The 9,226-nt window shown below is 46.7% G+C and overlaps 2 non-coding genes across 2 annotated transcripts; both read left to right on the top strand.

Moving 5' to 3' along the window:
* The first annotated feature begins 6,413 nt into the window (after nucleotides 1-6,413).
* Nucleotides 6,414-6,484, top strand: Trnag-ccc (transfer RNA glycine (anticodon CCC)). Its single transcript has one exon. It is a non-coding gene; the product is annotated as a tRNA-Gly (tRNA).
* A 468-nt stretch (nucleotides 6,485-6,952) lies between these two features.
* Trnaq-cug (transfer RNA glutamine (anticodon CUG)) lies at nucleotides 6,953-7,024 on the top strand. Its single transcript has one exon. It is a non-coding gene; the product is annotated as a tRNA-Gln (tRNA).
* Nucleotides 7,025-9,226: the final 2,202 nt, after the last annotated feature.

Below are 9,226 nucleotides of genomic sequence, written 5' to 3'. Positions count from 1 at the left end.
AGGGGCCACCTCGGGGCTGCCGCTTGGTGTCCCCCAGGAGGGGATGGTGTGTCCCCGCCTTCCCAGCTCAGATATTGCCAACCACTGTGGGACGCTTTTAGTACAAATGAGAAATGAGAGGAAGTGACAACCCTTTTTGGGCTCTTCTCGCTCCCTCTCTCGCTCTCCCTCCCTCTCTCCCTCTCTCTCTCTCCGTCTCTCTCTCCGTCTCTCTTTCTTGTTTTGCTTTTTGTTTTCCTCTTGTTTTGGGGGATGGATCCGGGGATTTCACATGCTGTGCTCCTGTTCCAAACCTTTTTTTCTAATGGACAGGATCTCCATAACTCGCTAATTTGGCTTAACTGGGCTGGAGCTTGCCATCTTCCTGACTCAACATCTGGGTATTTTTAATACGATTGTGTGTGTGTGTGTGTGTGTGTGTGTGTGTGTGTGTGTGTGAACTTGATGCTCTTCCACAACCAACAGTTTTCTTCGATTACAGTAAGTGACTGAGGTATAATTCATTCACGGGGCAAAGTACACAAATCTTCAGTGCTTGTTCTGATGAATTTTGAAAGAAAAAATCTCCTAGATCAAGTGACAGAAAATGTCCTTCAGCCCAGAAAATCCAGGAGCTCCTGGCACTCGCTGTCCACTGCACCCCTCCTAAGCACCCCCTATCCTGCATCTAACCCTGCAATAACTCTGTTCATTCTTTGCTTCCCTATTTGTTTAACATATGCCTGCCTGCTGAGCTATATCCCAGCCCCCCTTTATTTTTTGCTTAGTCACTGAGCTCTCTAGCCATGCCTCCAGCTAGGGATCCTCTTGCCTCCGCCTCCCAGAGGGCCAGGCAGGTGCAGGGCCAGGCAGGTGCAGCGCCAGGCCCTGCTAAGTGTTGCTTATTCCTCAGATTCCCAAAGTTGAATCCCATAGGCTTTTTGTTTAGTTGTTTTTATTTTGTTTTAACGTGTTTGCCCTGCATCTGTTTTCTGTTGCACCAGTGTTTTGGGGTCTTTGACGAGTGTGGTCCAGTGTGTGAATACTCTACCGGCCGATGGGAAACTGGTTATGCCTAGTAACTGGTAATAACAAGGTGGCTCTAGTATTCCCCTCTGGGTCTTTTTGAGCCTTGTGCATCCAATTCTGTTAAGTAAGCGCCTTGTAATGGAATTGCTGGTTCATGAGAGAGGTGTATTTTTAATTTCATGAGAAGCTAGCAAAACGGTTTTCCTGTATGAGAGCACTATTTTAGTCTATCACCAGCAAGAAGAGAGAAAGTTGCCCAAATCCTGTGGTTTCTACCGTCTCTCAAATGTTTCCTATTCTGGTGGATGGGTGTTAATGCCTTGTACCTAGATGTGCCCCCCCCCTCCCCCGCAAAGCTTCACAGGGTCGTAGGCGGAGCATTTCGGGGGGGGCTGGATCTAGAGTGTGTGATGCTGGGAAGAAGGATGTGAGGCTGGAATTGATTGGTGCTTCCATGCTAGGATCAAGGGTGCCCCACCCTGGGTGTGAGTGCTACCTAGGCTAGGCCAACAGCCTGGATAAAATATATGGGACAGAAGGAGGGTCACTGCTTGTCCCTTGCTGCTTGGTGCTTGCTACTTTGCTGCCTTCTGCCTGCCCTGCTGTGGCATGAACTGTTTCTCCTCTGCCATGCCACCCTGCCTTGGAGTCAGCCAACTATGGACCGAGACCGCTACAAACTGTGGCCTACGATACGCCTGTTCTCCTTTAACTTTGGGTGTGGGTATATCATCTCAGTAATGAGAAAAGTAAGTATGAGAATGGGTAATTGTCAGGTAAAAGGGCCTAAAAGCAAGACCAGACCAAGCCACAAGAAGCCTTTATTAGGGGAATAGATCTGCCGGGCTGTCTCTGAACAAAGGAGAGACAAAAGCAATGTGGCGGGGGCAGGGAGAGTCTTTTATAGAGACTGGGGTGGGACTTGTAGGAGCTGAGGTGGGGTTGAGTGAGGTAGTGACTAGGGAATGGAGGAGCCGGTGACTGTCACTAGGTGGTAGGAGGTGAGCGAGTATTAGGTTACTCTCTAGGTGGGAACAGGGCCATGCTGGGAAGAAGGGTTTGTTCTTTGGTGGGAGCAACCATCTTGGCATGATGTCACACAGGGGAGGGGGCAAGGCACCATAGGAAGAGGGCAGCTGCTATACATAATAGCTGCTGAGGTAGTGGGAGACCTATCAGTAATGGCTTATTGTGGTACTTGCAATTCTGTTTTCTGAACAAGTACTGATGTTGAAAGTTCTCATGCCTTTTGACCATGAAGAAATCAACTTTTCAGGCTGGGGATTTAGCTCAGTGGTTCCGCCACCTGCCTCAAAAGCACAAGGTCCGGATTTCAATCCCTGGTACCGGAAAAAAAAAAAAAAAGAAATCAACTTTTGTGAAAAGTCACCATCCAAGTGTCTTGTACACATTCACTTGGGTAGACCCTTTTGTACTGATTTTTCACGTAGACTTTCCACGTTACTTACATTTAAGAAATGTTGAGTAGGTAGATTACAGGATTTCTGTATATCCCACTTCCAGGTTCCCCCACTCTTAGCATCTTACATAGAATGGTACCTTTGTCCCAGGGAATGCACACATGCATCAGTAAGTAAAGTGCGTAAAGTACGCACTGAGATTTCTTTGGTGTTTACATAGCATTCTTGTTTTACTCCCATCCCATCGGGGATGCCCATTCCTTGGTTTTTGTGTGTCCCTATGGTCCTTTCTCAGACTTTCTTTGTTTTGACGACCTTGAGAATTCTGATCTGCACTGGTCAGGTATTTTGTACCTTGTCCCTCACTTGGGTTGTCTGATCATTTTCTCATTATTAGAATGTGACGGTCGGTTTGGGGAGGTAAAGTGTCATTGTCATCACATGGCATGACAGACACCTGCTGCTATCAACGTGATTTATCATCATGCAGGAGGATCCTGATCGTCTGCCTGAGGACATGTTTGTGGTTTGTCCCCAGGGAACTTCCTGTTTTTACCCCACTCCCATGCTGCCTCTTTGGAAGGAAGTCACCGTGAGCAGTGAAGTGTACCCTGCAGTTTGAGTGCAATTCTACATAAATTATATCAGATACTGTGCATAGAGCATTTTACTGCTTTCTTTTCTTTTCTCTCTTGTCTCCTTACACTACAGAGACATGGGTATGTATTTCATACTGAGGTAATAGTCCCATGCTACTTCATCTTGCTGATCAAGTTTTTGCACGAGGTTGGACATGTTGAACTTTATCGTGTGATCACTGGGTTTCTTAGATTAAGCCGTCTTTGTGGAGGTGATTTGGTCCTTCCTTACGTTCTGGCACTGCGAGGTGCTCTAATTCACACCATATGTGGTCAACATTGCCAATAATCCCAGCTTCTCGGAAGCCTGAGGCAGAACACTAGTGGTTTTTGAGTCTGGTCTTCACAGTACAGTGAGACTCTATCAGATAACGGTCAAATAGAGTTAAGATGCTCCACGTTGCTCTTGAATTTCCACACAGCCTTGGAATAAGCCATTTATCTAAAGAGCCCTGCTTGGTGTGTGCGTGTGTGTGTGTGTGTTTCCAAACAGGGTCATGGTATGTAATTCACTCCTGGCCTTGAACTCATTATGAAGTCCAGGCTGTCCTTGAACTTGCAGAAATCCTCCTGGAGGCCGGGGATTTAGCTCAGTGGTTTCGCTGCTTGCTGCACAAGTGCAAGGACCCAAGTTTGATCCCTGGTACCAAAAAGAAATCCTCCTGCTTCTGCCTCCCAAGTGCTGAGATTATAGGTGTATGCCACTCCTGCAGCCCCCTGCAAGTCCTGATTTTGGGGGGGGGGGGTACAGGGATCGAACTCTGGTACTTGTGCTTGTGCAGCAGGCAGCGAAACCACTGAGCTAAATCCCCAGCCCCTGTCCTGATTCTTTTTAATGTTACCTTAACTTGTCATTCGTTGTGTCCAAATGTGTTTTAGATTTCAAATTTGGGTCATTTTTTAGATAAGATTGTTGCAAATACCGTATCTTCTCCCGGTCTGGTTTGTTTCTTCAATATCTTATGGTGACTTTGAAAAGTATATGCTTTTTTATGAAACAGGATGAATCCATGTTATTATTTCTTCGAAATTAAGGCCTTTTGAGGGCCAGGGATTTAGCTCAGTGGTTCCACCGCCTGCCTTGCAAGTAAAAGTTCCCGAGTTTTGATCCGCGGTACCAAAAAGAAAAAAAATTGAGGCCTTTTGTGTTCTGTGAGAAATTTCTCCAACTCCAGGAAAAGAAATACAGTAGCTTATATTTCATTCTAAAAGCTCTACTTTTAAAAATGCCTTGGATAATTAGTTGCACCCTATTTCCAGTGTTCACTCCCAGGCTTACGGTATACACCCTCATCCCTCACCAACCACTTGGGCTCATGCTGAATTGCTCCTGTTTTGTCTGTTTGTTTTGTTTTGTTTTGTTTTGTTTGTTTTTGAGACGAGGTCTCGCTATGAAGTTCAGGCTGGCCTGGAACTCCCAGTGATCGTCCCTCCTCAGCATTCTGAGTGCTGGGATTACAGAGGGTGCCATCACGCCCAGCTTCACTCTTCAATCTGTGACTCATCTGAATTCTGTCGTGACTCAGGCAGCCTCGGGAAGGCTGAACACTAGAGAATGGTGGTGTGGCCAGCCAGGGACACAGCTTCCCAGATACCTGCTTTGCATTTTTATGTAAAAACATTCACAGTCTTTTCATGGTCAGCTCTGATGCTCTCCTGCCTTCTCCCCCTTCTGGAGCCCCAGGCCCTGAGCTGGAGAAGTCGTGTTCAAGTGGAAGCACTGGAAAATGGAATCCTAAGATTTTCCTTCCTAACTGCCATCTAGGGATCATAGAGTTACCAGGGATCCCCTCACCATGATTCCTCACCCCCACTGAACTGGTGACAAGAAACTAGACTGTGACGACCCACTGTGAATGTCCCTGAACACTCTCTTCCACAGCTCTACTGGCCATCAGCAGCACCAGCAGGAAGGTTACCTCTCCTCACTCTGCCAACTCGCTGGCGTGGATCTAATCAGCAGAACTTAATTCCTATTCAGAGCCCAACCTGCAGGGGAATCTGAGGAAGGGGTTTGTTAGTTTTCAGCCTCTTCAACTAGAAAGAGGATGGACTTGATTTTGATTGAATCAACTCACTGTTAGAGTCGTATTTGCACCAACAGCCCCCCAAGAGTACCGTATATTTTCAAAGACATTCCCAAACTGAAACATGCAGGCCAATGGTGGGACAAGACACGGACCATACCAGTGCCATGTGTCTTCCTGCAGGTGGAGAAGAGCAGGACTAGAAGTAGGAAACGCACAGCACAGAAGAGAATGAAAGACCTTGAAGGCTCTGCTCAGAGTGGCCCCTGTGGCGGGTCCCGAACTGAGGCCCGTGTTTACCTTCACCCCACGCTGCTGAGACGGAAGAAAATGTCTTACCTGACCAGGGACTTGGAATTTCAAAAACACCAAAGGAAAACAGAGAGTTTCATCCGAGAACAGCCTAGCGGGGAAAGGTAGGAAGAGACTTACAAACAAATTAAACCAACAAACCAACAAACCAAGAGCCACGTACTAAGGTGATGGAAATGAGACGACCCAAGCCAGGAACCCTAATATAACACTGACAAATGCTAATCCTAATGGGCCGAATCCTCTGCGATTGGCTATTTTAAACTTCAAGCTGTAACAGTTTATTAGGCAGAAAAAGGTCAAATAGAAAGAGCAGTGAAATCTGTGCCAAGCTAATCATAAGCCAAAGAATAAAAGTCAAAATGGTATTGAACAAACACTTTCATTTATTCACTCTTGAATCTGTCTCTGCAAGGAATAAGAACTGAAGAGCCAGGTTTGATCCTTGGCCTTTTGCAGGATGCAGAGGAGGTACAGGAGGAGAGAAGCGCCGCCTAAATCTTCATCACCTAAATATTATAGTGGAAGCAGGGACATGGGCAGCAGTGCAGCCTCCGCAAGGGTCTCCAGATTCTGAAGGCGCAATCGGCCAAGGTCTGTAGTGTTGGTCTGGTCTCGAGGCTGGGAGGCGAACGTGTTGGGGGCACCCAGCAAGGGGAAGGAGAGAGAACATCCTCATGAGCTTAGGGAGTGAGGGATGACCTTTCCACAGGTTCGCTCTAGGTAGAGGTGGAGGGAGCAGGAACTGGCTCCTTGTCTGATGTTTCCTTAGGAAGCTTTGGTCCCGATGTCTGCAGCCTCCTTCGGAAGGAGGCCTTTCCAAAGCAGATTGTTTCCTTCGAAGCCCCAAGCGCGTAGTGTCGGCTGAAATGTGGTATGCAAGCAGCGGTGTGAGTGCTCTCTTTTTGTGTGTCTTGCAGAGAGCCATCGGAAAATGTTGCCTGAGTAGTGGCGAGGCGGCTTCTCTCTTTATTTCCAGCCCTAGCGCCAAAGCAGGACCCGAGTTCGCATTGGTGGTTCAGTGGTAGAATTCTCGCCTCCCACGCGGGAGACCCGGGTTCGATTCCCGGCCAATGCAGCCGTCCTTTTCTCTCCTTTCGTGCCCAGATTTTTCGCCCTTCGTCCTGTCCTTCTGGTTCAAGTATGATCTCTTCTGGGATCGCAACCCCAGTACCCGCCGGAAATGCTGACGGATCTTTACCCCGTACAGGTAGGGTGCAAGGAAGGTAGATGCTTCGAGACGGAGGAAGCCAGGAGTTCCAAGTTCTGCCCTGAGAATCCTAAGTCCTCTCTGGCAGAGGGCTGTGAAGAGCAGGAAAAGGGAAATGACACTGTTGTGGGCAGAACTTTCCCGGCGGGGAAGTGTGGCAAAGTGAGTCCGAGCGTGTGGTGTGTGGATGGTTGTAGCACTTCTCCCCTGCGTTCCGCCTAAGTAGATCCGCCCTCATTTTCTAACGTGAAATGATGTGCGTGGGGTTAACCGGTGTGCGTGCTTGGTGGTCAAATGGCTTTCCTCATCTGCGACGGGAGCCCCTGCTCCGGCGTGGGTTCCATGGTGTAATGGTGAGCACTCTGGACTCTGAATCCAGCGATCCGAGTTCAAATCTCGGTGGGACCTTTCCGTTTAGTCGGAGCGAGGACAATTTTCCTTGACTCTCTCAGTGAGATTTGGCCCAATCGTTGGGCTCTGACCTCGGGATCTGAGTGACTGCGGAGGTTAGAAAAGGACAAGTGGGACTTGGTTTCCGCCCCCACTTCTTTAGGGGACAGGAAGCTTTCGGACAGGGATAGGAGCTGTGCGGGGGCGGGGGCTCTTCAGGTGCGCGCGTCCTCCTGCTCCCTGCCGGATTGCGCGGCTGAGCCGCGTCCCCTGCGCCGTCTGCGGGCTTCTCAGGAGTCCTCCGCGCAGCCGCAGTCGGCTCCAGGGAGAGATCGGGGTCTGCTGGGTCAGACGCGTCGGGGAGGATCTGAGGGATCCCAGGAGCTGCCTCAAATCTCCCCCAGATCTCCCAGTGTTTATATTTTAGAAGTTAGGGCGCCTTCTCTTTCTTTCCTCTTTTTTAATTCAGGCTGACCTTGAACTCACCATGCATTTCCAGCTGGATTCGAAGTCTTGGCAATCCTCTTGCCTCAGCCTCCGGACTGCCTGATTACAGGCATGTGTCACCACACTGGGCCATTTGAGCATTTCAAAGTTCATCGCTTGTACTTTGCATTTAAATTTTTCATAGTCATATGTATCACTCGTTTTTTGAAATGGTTAATTTTTTATTTTATGAAAAAAATAAAACAAAATTTCATAATCATATAATAAGAGTAACAACATACTGCATGTCATTATCGTCATATGTGATGAATTTACCTCAGTTAATAACATATGGAAAAATTGATTTTCTGTGAATCTAATGAATGATACCTTTGAGGGAGAAATTGGCAATTTATTCATGGACTTATAACTAATTTTGTCATTGTACTTTTATATTGTTTTTTTTTTTAATTTTTGGTACGTTTTAAATATACTTTTTTTTTTTTTGGTACCAGGGATCTAACTCGGGTCCTTGCGCTTGCGCAGCAGGCGGTGAAACCACTGCGCTAAATCCCCAGCCTAGATATACTTTATGATAACATTCATCATTGGTTGCTTGTACCTGTACATGATGTATCTTGGTTCTTATTTTTTCCCCCATTCCCTGTGTACCCTTCACCCCTCCACCCTTCCCTATTTACATAGACTTTGTTTTCATTTTTTCCTTTTCTCATAATTTTTCCTTTCCCTTCTTTCCTTTCCCCTTCGCCTCCCACTTTCCCTACCCCTTTGGACCTTTTCTTCCATTTCAAATTGTCAATTATTCCTTTTAATGATTTTAATCCTTATTTACACTTTCAGTTTCTCACACTAGAGAAACTATTCGGTATTTTCACCTGTGTGTCCTATTTATTTCACTTAAGAGTATGGCCTCAAGCCAGGGATTTAGCTCAGTGGTTTCGCCACCTGCTGTGCAAGCCCAAGGACCTGAGTTCGATCCCCAGTACCAAAGAGTATGGCCTCAATATGCATCCACTTAGCTATAAATGTCTCTAGTTTCTCGTTCTTTATGGCTGAGTAGTACTCCATTTTATTTTTTAAAAACCACATCTTCTTTATCCAGTTTCCAGTTGATGGGCATTTGGGCTGTTTCCAAGCTTTAGCTATTACAAACTGTGCCGCTATAAACATGGGTGCACGTGTATCGCTATGGTATGATTCTTTTCATTCTTTTGGGAAGATACCTAGCAGAGGAATAGCTGGATCAAATGGGACCTCTAGCCCTAGTTCTGTGAGGTATCTCCATACTGATTTCCACTGTGGTTGCACCAGTCTGCACTCCCACCAACAATGGAGAAGGGTTCCTTTCTCCCCACACCCCCTCCAGCATTTGTTACTGGTTGATTTCTTGACAGCAGCCATTCTTTCTGGGGTGAGGTGGAATCTCAGTGTTGTTTTCATCTGCATCTCTCACATGACCAGTGATGCTGAACATTTTTTCATATTTATTTGCTGCTTTTACTTCTTTGTCTGAGAAATGTCTCATTTCAGATGCCCATTTTTGAATCAGGTCTTTGAATTTGGGGTGTCTGATTTTTTTCAGTTCTTTATATATTCTAGATAGTAGTCCTTTGTCTGAGGTACAGCTGCTAAAAAATTTTTCCCACATTGTAGGTTGTCTCTTAGCTCTGTTGGTGGTTTCTCTTACAGTGCAGAAGCCTTTTAATAAGATGAGATCCCAGTTGTTGATTCTTTGTGCTAGTTGCCATGCTGCTGAGGTTTTGTTCATAAAGT

This window comes from Heterocephalus glaber, unplaced genomic scaffold (genome assembly GCF_053883595.1).
Source record: "Heterocephalus glaber isolate CG9 unplaced genomic scaffold, H.glaber_assembly_v1.0 deba00001442, whole genome shotgun sequence".
NCBI lineage: Eukaryota > Metazoa > Chordata > Mammalia > Rodentia > Bathyergidae > Heterocephalus > Heterocephalus glaber.
This window is presented reverse-complemented; position numbering and strand designations above follow the sequence as displayed.